At 48.4% G+C, this 16,231-nt stretch overlaps 1 pseudogene; it reads right to left on the reverse strand.

Annotated features, from left to right (window-relative positions):
• Positions 1-7,922: 7,922 nt before the first annotated feature.
• LOC101528111 (transmembrane protein 160-like) lies at positions 7,923-8,467 on the reverse strand (annotated as a pseudogene).
• Between the last annotated feature and the right edge of the window lie 7,764 nt (positions 8,468-16,231).

A 16,231-nucleotide genomic window follows, 5' to 3' on the forward strand; every position in this document is an offset into this window, starting at 1 on the left:
CAACCAAACCCGGCCCAACCCACACTCCGTTCTGGTGTCTGAATATGCCAGTGGACAACATGCACCGATTCAGCCTAGTCTGCCCCTGTTCCGTGCCAAATGTATGCTCGTGGGAAATTTTCCATGGCCTACTCTGGGCTGTTTCCTATTGTGCTTCTTGCGCTGACCTGGAGGGTCTGTATCTTGCCAGAGGAGTTGCCCGGGCACCTCCCTCTGAGCCTCTCCCTTTGCCAAGCTATGCGCATACCAGGGGGTTTTTGAGCCAGCTCTTCTCAGTTCACCTCCTGTCCAAGCAGGAACAGTGGCTTAACCTGGCTGGCTTTCACCCCATTCAGGTTCTTGTTATAGGATGTTTCAGCCCAGCTGTGGCTCGTCTATACCCATGTACAGGTCACAAGTGGCTCAGTGGGGGGTCGAGACCTAGCCTAGCCAGTCTCATGTTTACCCCGGTTATCCAGGACACCAGACGGTGTCGGGGTCCGGCACAGTCCGGTGCATCCAATCCCAGCCCACACTAGTGCCTTGGGAGACTACAACTATTTCTAGGTTAGGACACAGCCCCCATTCCCGCACACGTTCCCATTGGAGGGAGCCTCAACCTAGTCAGGGTATCCCCTTGGCTCCCAGACTGGGCCTATTACTAGCCGTAGATCATATGCCTGCCAGTGGTTGCTCTGACTCAGCTTGTTGCAGTCCCTCATTTGTCCTAGCCTCAGCCTTAGACATATGGCTTTGCATCCTTGATTCAAGCAGAGCAGCAGGTGAAATGGCCCAACTCGGCTTGACCTGTGTTCTATTCACCATCCAATGAGGGCGGTGGGTGTGTTGTCCTAGAGATTCAAGCCTCTGTTCCTGGGCACTGCGAGGAATCCTGTCTCCCCTATACCAAAGTTGGGCCTATTGATGGGTGCCCCCAAATAGCTTTCCATATCATAAAAATCTCTGAGCTTGCTGCCCGGGCGGCCTGCAGGCAGAGCCTGGCACCACTTGGTGCTCTGGCCGCCCAGAACAGAGGACTCGCCCTCAGCCTCCCTGTTGTGGGTTTGGCGAATGGAATTCATCCGAGTTGCCCTCTCCCAACTAGTGGGAGCAGGGCGGAGCTCGGACTTCAGTCCAGCTCTGAGGCTGCCCCCATGGCTGCTAACCTGGGGGCTCCGTTGCCCTCCTTGGGTCCAGGGCGTAACATGTTGACTTCTACATTTTTGCTTGTTTGTTTTATTTCTAGAAAAGAAAGATAGAAGATAGGTATATAGGTATATAGATAGATACACAGAGAGGTGTATAGATAGATACACAGAGAGTCAGCTAGGTAGGAAAACTTGCCATCAGGTGACTGCTCCCCAAATGCCAGAAGCAGCCAGGGTTGGGCCAGGCTAGCGCTGAGACTGAGGAACTCAGAGTATTCCATATGGATGGCAGGAATCCAGGCACTTGAGCCATCTCCTGCTCCCTCCCAAGGTGTGCGTGATCAGGAACTTGGACCTGAGAACAAAGCCTGTGTCTATGGGGTGCAGGCCATTTAGCCACTAGCCCTTATTTGTTTTTTTTTTTTTTTAAACATTTATTCATTTTATTACAAAGTCAGATACACAGAGAGGAGGAGAGACAGAGAGAGGAAGATCTTCCGTCCGATGATTCACTCCCCAAGTGAGCTGCAACGGGCTGGTGCACGCCGATCCGATGCCGGGAACCTGGAACCTCTTCCGGGTCTCCCACGCGGGTGCAGGGTCCCAAAGCATTGGGCCGTCCTCGACTGCTTTCCCAGGCCACAAGCAGGGAGCTGGATGGGAAATGGAGCTGCCGGGATTAGAACCGGCGCCCATATGGGATCCCGGGGCGTTCAAGGCGAGGACTTTAGCTGTTAGGCCACTGTGCCAGGCCTGTCATTTTTTTTTTTTTTTTTTTTTTAATAGTGGGGGACTTTAATACCCCACTAACCTCATTCCACAGAGACAGAAATTCAGCAAGGAAACAAGAGTTCACCCAGACAATAGAACAAAAGAAATTTCATTGATATCTACAGAATCTTTCAACATACAGACAATTTTTCCATTGGTACATGGAAACTTCTCCTGGATTAATCACATTACAATCCACAAAACAAGGCTCATCACAGTTTTAAAAAATGAAATCATACTACCTTATTTGGTTTTAAGCATATGGAAGTGCATCATGGCAATGTAGCCCTTGGGTGATGAAGTTCCATCACCACAGTTGAGGTGACAGGTTGGGACTTGCAGGAGCCTGCCCATGATGAGTACATTGCATACGTAAGAGTCACTGTGGGACTTGAAGGCAGGGCAGGGACATGGCTAGGGAAGGGGACAGGTGGAGAATCCAGTCTTGCTCTTCCCATCACCCAGGATTTCAGCACGTTCTGGTTTCCCTCCTAGCCCCTCTGGAGATGAGAGGTAGAATCCCTCATAGGACTGGAAGATCTTACGTGACCCAGGAGTTGAATGGACCCTTAAACACAAGGCAGTGCCAACGCCTCCCACAGCAGTGCTCCCCTCTGGCTCCCAGGGGTGCCAGCACCATGGCACTTGGCCAGTTTTCATCTTTGGGCTGTCTTCTACCCCTCAGCTCCCCCAGAGAAAGGCCAGGACCTGCAGTGCAGCCCCTAGCGCCTCGGGTTAGAGACCCTCCTGGGCTTCTCAGGGGTTTTCTTCTCCAGGGAACAGGTTTCCGGCACGCACACTTCCTGATTTCTTCTGCTGTTTCTCCATCAGGAGGCAACCCCAACTGGAGTCTTATTCCAACTCTCCACCCTTGGTACCGAAGGTTGGAAAGACAGAGAAGGTGCCTTGTGAGGTTTAAATTTTAATTGAGGTATGATACTGCACATATTGACAGCAAACATTGTTAAAACTCCATACATGTGTGCCACATGTAGGGATCAAAATCAGGCTTTGCATCTCTGAGCACTGCTCGCTGCTGCATTGGGAGCTTTGGTTGCGTCTAGCTCTTCTGAAATAGACCCTAAGTTCCTGTACACTGCAGTTCTCCTCTGTGCAATGTAGCTTCACAAAGAACTAGTAATACATAACTGCATGACAATTTCATTTTTGTTGCCTATTGTTTTTCCTTCTTCCCTTCCCATTCTCTAGTGACTATGACTCTACTCCTTTCTTCATTGCAATCTACATTTTCAGGTCCCACAAATGAGTGACAAAAGGCAGTATTTCTCTCAGCCTGCCTTATTTCACTCAGCAGATTGCCCTTCATTTCCATCTGTGTTGCTACAAATGTCAGGATTCCGTTCTGTTGTTTGATTAAATCATATTCCACTGATCACCTGTTCTGAAGGTTTATTTTTATTTTACTTGAAAAGCAGAGTTGTAGAAGGAAGTAGAGACATTAAAAGAGGTCTTCTATTACTGGCTCACCCTCCAAATAGCCACAATGGTCAGAACTGAACTGATCTGAAGTTGGGAGCCAGGAGTTTCTTCAGGTCTCCCGCATGGGTCCAGGACCCCAAGGGGTTGAGCCAAGGACTCCACTGCTTTTCCAGGCTGTAACCAGCGCTGGGTGAGAAGTGGAGCAATTGGGACACAAACCAGTGCCCTGGGATGCTGGTGGTACAGGTGAAAGATTAGCTTATCACACCATGGCACTGGTCTCCTCTGTCACGTTTTCTTTATTCATCCATCTGCTGTTAGACTCTTTGTCTGACTCCATGACTTGGCTCTTCTGAGCAGTGTGACATCTCTTTGATGTGCCAGCTTTGAATTCTTTGGATGTGTACCCAGGAGTGGGATTGCTGTGTCATTTGGTAGCTCTGTTCTCAGTTTTTCCAGGAGCTTCTGTACTATCCGCTATGATGGCTTCAACAATTTCACAGTCCCAACCACAGTGTGGAAAAGTGCCCCCAAGCCTGCTTTCTTTCTGCTGAAAATGACACCTCCTGTCCACCTCCGAATCTAATATACAGTATAAATTGTCTATTAAATTATATGATGCTCAACCCTCCTCCACACCTTTCATGCCCTCCCCGTAAGGATACAAAGAGGAAAGAACAGTAGTAACTCTTTGTCAGTCCTGAGTCACCTGTGGCCACTCGGGGGCCAGGTGGTGAGGAATTGTGAGCAACCTCTGTTTACTCAGAGTATCTCTAGCCCATAGCTCGCAGCAGAGACCTCCACCCCATTGCAGCCGCAAAGAACCAAGTTCTGCTGACCGTCTGAATGAGCTGGGGAGATGACCACAAGCTGGGAGTGGGAACCAGGCTTTGTGCCTCCCACACCGTCGGCCGCCCTGGCAAACCCTGTGCTGAGGACCCGGGCAGCCGCACCCAGCCTGCTGCTCAGCTGAACCGTGAGACCACAAGTGAGTTCATTTGTAGGCCACGTGTTCATGGTTAGCTGTTTCCCAGAGATACCGTCACGGAAGGGAAAAGAAGCCTTCATGTCACAAACAGACACAACCTTCGAGTTCCTTTGAGGGACATTGTTGTTCTCCCTTAGAAAGTGAATGCAAGCAGCTCTGGCCATTGGAGATGTTCACTGTGACCTGCACGCATACTTATTTCCTTCCTTGGAGAGAAATTGCACCTGCATGAAGGTGTGGATACTTGTCCCCAACAAGTTTCTTTTTTTTTTTTTAAAGATTTTTTTTTTAATTATTATTGGAAAGCTGGATATACAGAGAGGAGGAGAGACAGAGAGGAAGATCTTCCATCCGATGTTTCACTCCCCAAGTGAGCCGCAACGGGCCAGTACGCGCCAATCCGATGCCGGGGACCAGGAACCTCTTCCGGGTCTCCCACATGGGTGTAGGGTCCCAAAGCTTTGGGCCGTCCTCGACTGCTTTCCCAGGCCACAAGCAGGGGGCTGGATGGGAAGTGGAGCTGCCAGGATTAGAACTGGCGCCCATATGGGATCCCGGGGCTTTCAAGGAGAGGACTTTAGCTGCTAGGCCATGCCACCGGGCCCCCCCAACAAGTTTCATATCCCGTGGAAAATGACACATGAGAGAGAAGGCCAAAGAGCCTGATCTTTAGAGCCATCTTCTAACCCATGCTATAAGGTGGAGATTTCTACGCACTTGTTAAAACTGAACATATGTAATCAATGCTAATAGGGACCAAGAATAATCACTGAACTCTATTCTCATCTGTTCCATGTTCTACAAATGCCCAGATCTGCATTCTTACAAGCTACCTATTTTTGTTTATTAATTAATGTTATTTCACAGGCAAACGCTATTGCACATTTTGTTATAATCCAAAGCAGTGTGATTTAAGAGGCATGGATTCTGCATTGTAAAGCGTGGGGTCAAGTATTAGATCTGCTTTCTAACAGCTGTGATCTTCCTAAGCCAGTCACTTAACAGCTCTGAGCTCTTTTTCCTGAGCAGTAAAAGGCAGGCTCACTACTAACCAATTCAAGGAGTGGTAAATGTCAAATTCCATGTGTATCTCCTGTAGTTCCAGCCTTGTGGACTGGCAGGAGCTCTGCAAACTTTGATTTCAGCTTCCGTCTTTCTCAGAAAATTTCGAACACTCAAATGAGGTCAGAATCATTAGAGTCTGACAAGTGCTGCTAGTCTGGAGTTTCGAGGCAGTCTAGCAGCTTCCTGTCTATTCTGCAGGGTGTCTTGAGCTGCCTGTTATGTGTGCTCCTCCCCAGCCTTGCAGTCAACGGGCAGAGGAAGGGTGCCCGATGCTGGGCAGCCTCTCCTATGCCGCATGTTGGAGACATTCAGCCACCCTTTGCAGACCCTCCAAGTGCTGCATGCCCTCTGGGGAAGCAGTCCAGGTGACAAATGTCCTTGTGGCCCCATGCTCGCTCCTGAATGTCTTCATCACCTATGAAAGCTGCGTTATCACTAGACTTGTCCACCAACCTTGAACCTTGGTCAGCTGGTTGGTCAGACCACATGGCCAATGTAGGCAATGACCAGAACGACCTCAGCATCTCTGTGTTAGTGTCCAGGCATTCACACTTCAGATTGTGCACCTGCCACTCCAGACCTGCTTCCTACCACAGGGGAGCTGTCTCCTAACGCTTCCTGTTTTCTCTATTGATTTAGGTAATTACCTCACTCTGGCGCCATACTTGCTGTTGTGTTTCTGGTGCCTAAGGAACAATCATTACAACAGACAGGGGAGAATTAAACTGGTGTGACTTAATATTGTTTATTTAGTATAGAAATGCTTTTTCTTGTTTAAAACATTGTTTATTTTATGATACAAATCCATAGGCTCTGGGTTTTACTCTGCTTCCCCCAAGCCCTTCCCTCCACTGATTTCCCCTGTATTATCACATAGTCCTTCAGCAACTGCCACAAGTCAGTCATTCTGCCGTTTAAGTATATCCTGACATTGTAGGTATGGACAATGGTGAAAAGCCCAGCATTCTATTGTCCATATATATTTAACAGCTTCATTAGAAGTCCAGCTTTGATTTGGAAGTACAGAAACATACTGCATTGTATCTTCACATCTCAATACGGTAGTCTGTTTTACAGTTCCTTTTGATGACTATATGTACATGCGTGTTTACCTATATATCAATTTTTTGTTTTGCATGAAGATTGCCTGATATCAGCGAAAACATGATATTTGTCCTTTGGGATTGGCTATATCACTGAGCGTGATGGTCTGTAGTTGAGACCATCTTGTTGCAAATGTTGAAACTTCATTCTTTTTAATGGTTGAGTAGTATTCCACGGAGTAGATGCACCACAATTTCTTGATTCATTCCTCTTTTGATGGGCATCCGGGTTGTGTCCATGTCTTTGCTACTGTAGCTTGCGATGCTGTACATATAGGAGTACAGGTCACTTTCTCATATACACATTATATGAGTGCAAACATCTCTGTAAATGTTAGCTCAATCCTTAGAAGATAATGAAAGGTAGGCTTTGCTATTATTCTTATCCTTTAGATAATAAAACCAAAGACACAAACAAGTTACGTTACCCATAGTCACACAGCAAGTAAGGGGAACCCATCTTCAAAGCCAGATGCTCTGGCTCCTAGGTCCACACTCCTACCCAGCATACTACGTTCACTGATGCTGCCTGGGTTCTCTCCTTAAGTGGGTCAGTTCTTTCTAGCTTGGGCTCTAGCAATCACACATTCAATCTACTGGTTTACTCCCCAAATGGTCACACTGGGCAGTCCTGGCCCAGAACAAATCCAGGAGCAAGGAGCTTCATCGGGACTCCCAGTTGGGTGGCAGGGGCCCACGTGCCTGGGCCATCTTCCGCTTCTTTCCTAAGCCATTAGCAGGAAGAGGAGCAGCTGGGACTTGACTTGGCACCCAAACGGGATACCGATGTTGCAGACGGCAGTTTAAGCTGTTGTGCCACAACACTGGCTCCTTAAGCAGATGTTCATTTTCATCTACATTTACATGAGGTATTTAATTTTTTCCCTCAGACTATTTCTGTGGAGGGGTGTTTGGAATGATAAGTTCTCAGTGTGAGCACTTAATATTGAACCAGTATACATTGCCTATAAATGTCAAATCAAGTTGTACTGTCTCGGAAAATTATTCACAAACCTACTGATGCTGGGTTTCATCATTTTGATATACGTTTTTCTGGCCAGCTTTACAATGATACCTTAGGGTTGTTTCAGAGTGAATTTCCTTTATGGGTGAGGATATTGTTAGTGTGCACTTCTAAACTGGATGGCAATTTTACTCTGAATTCATCTCTGTGTGTGCTCATGTAAAACATACCAGCACGGACTTTTACCTATAAAACACCAATCCATATGGCTGCATGCGCCTTACTCCCTAGTAGGCCGTTCCGCCAGGTTCTGTCAATGCAAGTTGTGGACTGTAGGATACAGCAGTGCTGAACCAACACTGGTGTTCTATTTTTTTTTTTTTTTTTTTTTTTTTGAGCACACAGAGTTAGGTTTTAATGTCCCAGTCCTCATCCTCAAGGGGGTCGACGCTCGGGGTGGGGGGCTACTCCGGCGGCGGCCGGCCGGCTTCATTGGGGCCCTCGGTGGTGGCCATCCTGTCGTCCTCCGGCACCAGTTCCACGTCCAGCTGCAGCTGGCCCATGTGGAGGCCCATGGAGAGGCCCACGGCGCAGGCCCACAGCAGGTTGGCGGCTAGCACGGCGCCCACGCCCGCCGCCGCGCCCCCCAACGACAGGTGCAGGGGGCCCCGCAGCGCGGCCAGGCCCACGGCGTAGGAGACCTCGCCCAGCAGGAAGAAACCATAAGCAGCTTCCCGGCCCATGTCGCTCTGCATGAAGGAGATGACCCCATCCCCGACGCCAGGAGGCCATTGCGGAACCAAGAAAGGAAGGCTGTTTAATGCGCTTTTCGGAGGAGCCAAGGGTCCGCACGGTGCAGCTCGGACACCGGAGGCTGCGAGGCCCATGGCCCGGGGCGAAGTACCCCCGGGTGCCCCCGCTCCGGGGCCACTGGGGCGGCAAAAACGACCCCCCGGAAGCGGAGTCGGGCCAGGCAGGCAGCCCGAGCCCACCACCAGCTGCCTCCCATGGTTCGCACTACGGCCGCTGCGTGGTGTTCTATTTTGTGAGCACTCAATGTGTATCTGTTCATTGATCGACTTACAGGGCGTTTTCTACCACTGTGAAGTGTGTGGCAACAGCTCCTTGCACCTGTTGAAAGGAAAGCGTGTCACGTGACACACAACTGAGGAGACAGGAAAGGGGAGTGTGGGGCAAGCGATGATGTTGGCAAGGCAATCTTGGCACATGACTGCAGTCCAAAGGTACCTGTGAATGCTTGAATTTGGGCTCTGCATTCACTTTGCAAACCATGCAGCATCCTGTCTGAAAGTACTAGCAAGTCAGAAGAAGGCGCCTAGCTGGGGCATTTCCAAAGTCCTCAGTGGCAGGAGCCAGTAGGGCATCACTCCTCTTCCCCGCTGGGGAGGGTTCCTGCTGCATGATGCTGGCAGTGGCGCGAGAGATTCCTCCTGCTTCCTCTCAGGGAGAGAGAGAGAGGAAGCAGCAAGTGTACCTCCTAAAGTCAGACTCAGGCTGATGGGGCAACTTCTTGCTTGAATGAGGTCAAGGTAATAATGAAAGCCCCTCTGGCGGGAACGGACATCTGCACAGGTGTGGGATGATGACCAAACCCTCCCAGCTCCTCTGTTAAAATCTCAGCCAACACCTCCTAGCCAGGTCAACAGATGTTTCTGTGCAGCCAACTGAGAAGAAAGCCCTCTTCATAATGGCCCTGGGATACAAGAATGAACTCATAGCGAAATGACTGACAACCTCCTACATGGTTGGGAGACACTCCAGTGGCAGCATGATGGGCTTGTGAAAATTCACAAAAGACACACCTGTGAGACTGCAGGGGAGAACAGATAGGAGGGGAGGGAACTTGGGAGGGGGGAAGGGAGACCCCAGTGCCAATTAAACCATACCAAAAAACAATAAAAGAAGAATTTTAAAAAATGCACCCTCTCTCCTGCCCTCAGGTTGGGAATTTGCTTTCTGCACCGTGAAAGTGAATTGCCGTCTCTCCTGAGTGGCTCACAAGGGGAACATGTTGGCTCTTTCTCTCCACCCCATGGTCACACATTGCAGGAGCAGTGTGAAGGGAAGCAGTCATCCTCCCAGCTCAGAGACAAATCTCACTACCCGATGAGAGGTGATGTATTTCAAGAGTCACTTTTTTTTCTTATTTATTTCTTTTGAATACATTTCTGGAAGAGAATACATTCTTTGTTTTTTTCATTTGAGATGCAGACAAAGAGAATTCCTATCTTCTGGTTCACTACTCAAGTGCTCCTGCTGGCTGGAGTTGGACCAAAGACCAGCACCTGGAGACGCAATCCATGTCTCCCACGTGGGTGGCAGGAATCCAAGCTTGTGAACTGCTTCTGCTGCTTTCAAGGGTCTGCGTTAGCACAGAGTTGGAACAGGAGTTGGTGTTGCTACTAGAACCAGGCCCCCCTGATGTGAGGCGTGGATATCGCAACTGCCACGTGAAATGCTGGTCTTTTAGGAGTCCATTTCTAAAGCTTGAGATTTCAAACAGTGGCTATGGATTCACACACAGATTTAAGCCTTTCTGAAGGCTGATACCCGTCCCTCGTTGATAGTAAATCCAAGGGCAGGTACTTTCCTGCCCATGGCGCGGTCTCAGTCCTTAAGTCAAATGTTTTGTAAGGGAGTTGGATGCCCTGCTGGGGCACCTCACGGCTTTGGAGGTGCCACACTCAGGCAGCTTGTTCTCATTTAACTGCCTTTTGGTAGACAGCAATATTCAAAAATCTGGCTTTGTGACCAAGACACAAAAGCTTGAGAACTGTGGAAAACATTCATCTAATGAAATCTTAGCCTTGCCTCATCTTACAAAGTTTTTGAACTATTTTAGAAAATATTGTAAAAGCCACTAAACACACATTGAATGCAGTGCTTGGCTCTTTGTCACAACTGCTTTCATGTTGGACTTCTTTGTTCATCAATAATTATTTACTCGTCATTTTAATTTCAAAGTTCTTCACAATGAATTAATCATTGATCATGGATTTGAAGAGCATAATGAATCCATCTAAAGGGTGAAGTTATTTCATGACTTCCAGATGCAAGCAGCTGTGATGAAAACTAGGCAAGCAGATGGGCTCTGGGACCTGAAACCCTCTTACTCATGTGACAGGGCTTGGGGTTCTGCTCTGTCAAGATCCAGCAGGGCAGTCCTCCTCTCTCCCGCTGATGTCCTGAAATGGACCAGAACCACAAGATGAAGTGGCTACGAGGCAAATGAAACTCAACCTCAGTGTCATCAAGTTCTCTATCCAAATCTGATGGTCAAGACAACACGTGCAATTTCCACCTAACTCCAGTGAGATGAGCCTGCACTTGGAAATCTTACTAACTACACCTACTGGTGTGGATGTGGGGAGAAAGGTAACCTTCTTCACTGATGGTAGGAGTGTAGGCTAATACAGCCTCTGTAGAAGACAATATGGAGAGTGCTAAGACAATTAAAAATTAACTGACCTTACTTCTGGGAATATATCCAAAGGAAATGAAATCTGCATAAGAGAAAGTGACCTACGAGCCTTTATTTGCAGCAGTACAAACTACAATAGCGAAGACCTGGGAAACAACCCAGGTGTCTGTCAGAAGAGGAAGGGATAAAAAAATTGCATATCTACTCTATGGAATACTATTTAGCTATTACAAAGAACGAAATTCTAGCATTTACAACAAAGTGGTCCCAACGGGAGACCATTATGCTCAGTTTAATAAGCCAATCCCCAAAGGACAAATATAATGTTTTCTCTGATATAAGGCAACCTTTATGCAAAATACAAATTAATAGATATATAGATAAACATATATTTACATGTATTCATCTTGAGGAAATGTATAATGGAGATTAACATCCTGAGAGTAAAAACACATACAGTATGCATCTCTACTTCCCAATAAAAGCAGGACTCACAATGAAACCGTTAAATATATATTGACAATAGGATGCTGGGCTTTCCATCATTGCCTATACCTACAATGTTAGGACACACTCAGATTGCAGAAGAATGGACTTGTGGCTGTTACTGAAGGACTGTGCTATCGTAATAACACAAGGCAAATCAGTGGGGGAAAGAGGAAGTGAGGCAGGCGGAAGGGGAACTGTCTAAGCCTATGGAGCTATAGCATGAAACATAAAAATTTAAAAATAAAATTTTTTTTCCTAGTTATTACATTCACAAGCAAAGTGAAGTAAGGGGACTGTAGTTACTGGACGTGGTTCTAGAGTCAGAGTTCAAGTGCAGTGCCTTCATTTTGCTGTACCACTATACTAGGAGCTGAGATGAGTGTGAATGTCACACCTTGGTGGGATGTGAGTCCTCTCTTTGACTCCTGCCAGCTTTTGGCATCAATGTCTCCCCCTGGTTGGCGTTCAGTCTTGTCAATGCCCTGTAGTTCCAGTGGCCCTGAATCTGCAAACACACGGACGAGCTGGCCTTGATTAGACCCAGTCCCTGAGGAGCAGCTGGGGCTCGTCAGTTTGTTCACACCTTATGTTTTGCACAAAGGCTTAGAGAGAGAGAGAGGGCTGGACTTCTTTTCTTCTAATAATCTGCTTATGTACATTCTGAATTTTTTAAGAGAAAAAAAAAAAGAACGAGGAAGCTTTAATGCCCACTGGTTCACTCCTCAAATGCCTGAAGTAGCCGACTCCGGGCCTGGCTGAACCCAATCCCAGGTGCCCACGCGGGCCGTCCTGGAGCCGTCCTGTTTGCCTTCTAGGATGTGCAGGAAGCAGAGGAGCCAGGACTTGAACCAGGCATTCCGCTGTGTGCTGCTGTGATCCGATGCCTGTCTTGATTTACTTTTCAGCTGGAGTGTAATCCTTGCACGTAGTTATGGGATACAATATGATAAGTTGATGCATGCATTGAACAGCAATCAAATCAAGGCAACCGGCACTTCCATCTCTTTGAATATTATCATTTCTGTGTGCCGGGGCCCTTCACGCTTCTGGAGTTAGTTTCAGACACGTAACAAGTTGTACACGACAACTAGCCTCTGTGCTACAGCGCATGTGGACTCACTCCTCCAGCTACTGCTTGTTGGTGCTAGCTGTCCACACTGGTGGGAGAGAGGCTGGGCCGTGCTCCCGGGCCCCGCCTGAACACATGCTCTACTCACTTGGGACAGACCAGAACTGACTTCAGGGTGGCAGGATTCACGGCCACTGCCTAGGAGCAGCTCTGAGGCTTAGAATAAGGTGCTATGCTTTTATTAAAAGGCCTCCTCAGAAACTGCAGGCAGACGATACAGACTTTATTTCTACTAAGCCCAAGTACTTTTGAATTCCTGGGGTGGAAGGCACACTTGTTCCTGTTCTGCTAGGATGGGTCGCCTTGTTATCAGAGGGTGGGTGGGGTGCTGGTTCCTGCCTTCAAGTCCCACTTGCAGACCCAGGGTGACCGGCTAGCCCCCCACCACCCCATTCACACGCCTCCTGTGTCGCATGTCACGTGTTGCAGCTGCTCTTTCCCCGCCTGCACATGGCGGAGAAAAAGAGAAGCTTTTTTTGTGAGCTTGGGGTGGGGGCAGGGCCTGGCTTCGCAGACTGCCCTGCCTGGATGCAAAGCTGGCCTGGGGTTGCCAGGGAGCTCTTTCAGGCCTGGTGGGAATTAAGGAGCTCCGGGCAGGAGCTTATTCCCCATCTATGGCGGGTTCAAGTGGGACAATGGGACTGTGTGACAAGGGATTACCCGGCCAGCCACCAACGCTTCAGGACCTTTTAATCAGAAAATCAAAATTGTCTATCCAGGGAGCCCTCAGCCAGAGGGAGATCTAATACCAGAAGGAGAAAATTCTTTCCGCTCTACTCAGAGTGGCAAGGCTTTTGCAAATGGGGAGATCATGACTGAGGTTTTGGCACTTTCCAAGCCTTTTCAGAATCCCTTTCCTCTGAGCCTGGAAGCTTCAGTCTCATTGAGAGCAGTGGTGGGCGCTGCCTCCACACTGGAGTGGAATCGGGTGGGTGATTCAGCCTCAGAGGCAGGTGGGAGCCGCTGAGTGCTGTGGGTGGGGCTGGCACCATCGATTCGCTCCAAGTATGCGTTGGTCTCTTGGAAGGATTAATCACAAAGGTTCACTTTATTCACCTGTTCATTTCTAGCCAGTTTGTTTTCGATTCAATAGAATTGTCCTTTGGGGAAGCCAGCCTATCAGTACCGTTAGGAACAGTGAGATAGTTTACACATAGGCTGTTCCACAAAGATCATGTAAAAACAGAACTCAAAGATACGTTCATTTTGGTGCAAAAAAATGTTGAGATCCACACATAGTTTTTTCATGGTACTTATTTTTTTCCACAGAACTTTTCAGCTCTTTTTATATGCACTGATTGCAAAACTGGTTTTTTGCACTAAAGTAAGTTTATTTCTTAATTCCATTTGTCACAAACGTTTTGACATACACGCAGACCCATATCTGCCATACACGTATACATACACACGTGTAGGTTGAGCATCCCTAATCCCAAAACGTGCGATGCTCCAAAGTGAAGCTTTTTGAGCATCAACATGATGCTATAAGCAGACAAAGCCACAGGTCACAGGGAACACGCAGGTGCACTAATGAATAGTATATAGAAGTATCTTCAGTTTATGTGTAAAGGCTGTATATGAAATATAAAGGAATTTTGTGCGTAAGACTTGACTTCCACCCCTAAGATATTTTATTATGTGCATACAAAATAATTTTAACCTAAAAAACTTGAGAGTATCAACCATTTCCGGCTCCAAAGCATTTTGGATGAAGGATATTCTTAAACCCCTATCCTAAACATATCCATGCTAACTGATCAGCACCCACGGAGCTGTTCCAATTCTCATTTTGGAAGACCAGAGTGAGGTTTCACGGGTCAGGATGGGTTCAGTCTCAGCAGTGACAAATCCCTGACATTCTCAGAGCGCTCCACGTGTTCCGGAAGGTGCATTGCTGTGTGTGAGTGTGCATTACTGACAGCGCCAGCGTGCGCCCCCTGCAGCGCTGCAGGCCTCCCCCCTTGCCGGGGTTGAGCAGCGGCATGAGGAGGGCAGAAGGAAGCTGTGTCACAGACACACAGAAGCGGGCCTCTAACGGCAGTCAAGTGGCTGGTCTCTTCCTTTGAGTAGGGATCCACGGTCCTCTGAGTCCCTCCCTGGGGACCTGGGGGGACCTGGCCAATGAACCCCTGTGCACAGTCTGCCTGATGACCCAGGAGGATACATTTGCTTCATCAGCTCTTGACTGTCACACAGGGTCCCTCAGGAATTGCCGTGGCTGTACAACGTGTGCCCTAAAGCCATCAGTCTACGGTTCTGCTGCCCCAGCTGAAGGCTGGTCCGTTATCGGGAAGGGAACAATTAGAGACGCCACCAGGGACTGTGTCGTCTGCCCCTGACACCGCATGTGGCTGTGCCAGCCATGCCTGAGAAGCTGGTAAGGGGGTTAAACAGGCCAGGAGCCAGTGACTCCCGTGGACAGCACCCACACAGCTGCTGACAGGGGTGGTGGCAGAGACGGCCACATGACTCCAACCCACGGTTGCATCCTGTTCTACAGACACAAAACCCTCACACAGCCCCTGCTGATCCGACCACATCTAGGGAAAAAGAGCGAGGCAAATGGGGCTGGCGCCATTCGTCACAAAAGGAAATAAGCTTAGATTGTTTCAGTGACTTGCAACAAGACAGAAGCTCCCTGTGAAGGGATGGAGTTCAAATCCAGGGGTCCTCCTCAGGTTCTGTTGATCTTTTCACAATAGTCCCTTGGCCCTCGAACCCAAAACACCACAATGGTGCAACACCATTGTATCTCATGAAATAAGCCACTGGTTTGAATAAAAGGGCAAGCGCATAGCAATAAGCCAATCTAACTTACTCCAAGAGCTGTCCAAGCTAAGAGAAACCTGTGTCACAAAGGGAAAAGCTGCTGTGTCCTCCCCGCCCCCATCCCACAGCCGTTCCCCCTTCTGCCCACCAGGGTAGCTGCAGGTGACCCATGATGACAGCTCTGCTCAGCAAACCCAAACACCGGCTCTGAGCTCTCAGGGCAGTACCCCAAGCAGCAATTTCTGCTGCTTGGAGTTATTCCAAAAAAATGACAAATCCATTTTAAGATTTTTAAAATATTTTCAAATTTTCTTTCTTTTTCTTTTTTTTTTGCAGCTCACGAATAAGGTTTCAATAACCCAAAAATGTGAAAAATTCAAATTTAAATCTGCTTCCTCCCATTCTCGAGCCACAGCAGCTTCTTCTTCCACCCAATAAATGCAAAATGAACAAGTCACCATAATTATTGGTTTCTTGTGTACCCTGTCAGAGAAAGGAAATGACTCCCTCACTAGTAGAAGCAGCTCAATAGAGGTGCACAGCTGTGTCGGTCCTTGGTTTGTTTGAAAGTGGAACCCGTCTGAGATGGCAGGACCCCAAGTCCTGGGAGTTGGGGACTGGGGCTGTGTAGTTCACAGGGCCTTCAATGCCAAGGTAAGCAGTCTGGAGCTTGTCCTGCAGGCAGTGAACGACACTGAGTAATGAGTAGAGAATCGGTACTGTCATGTACGCTACGGTGCACCTGGATAGAATGTGCAAACTCGTATTCACAAGCAGCAGAGGAAAGAGGGGTCAGCCCCTGGGATGGGCGGCTGGCGCGGAGGTGTCAGGGTGATGGTGGAGGCACCTACCTCACTTACCAAAGTGTCTGGACCTGAGGCCTGGCTCCACTCCCAGCACCACCTTCCTGCTCATGCGCATCCCAGGTGTCCTGTCACCTCTGC

Source organism: Ochotona princeps, chromosome 18 (genome assembly GCF_030435755.1).
Source record: "Ochotona princeps isolate mOchPri1 chromosome 18, mOchPri1.hap1, whole genome shotgun sequence".
Classification (NCBI taxonomy): domain Eukaryota; kingdom Metazoa; phylum Chordata; class Mammalia; order Lagomorpha; family Ochotonidae; genus Ochotona; species Ochotona princeps.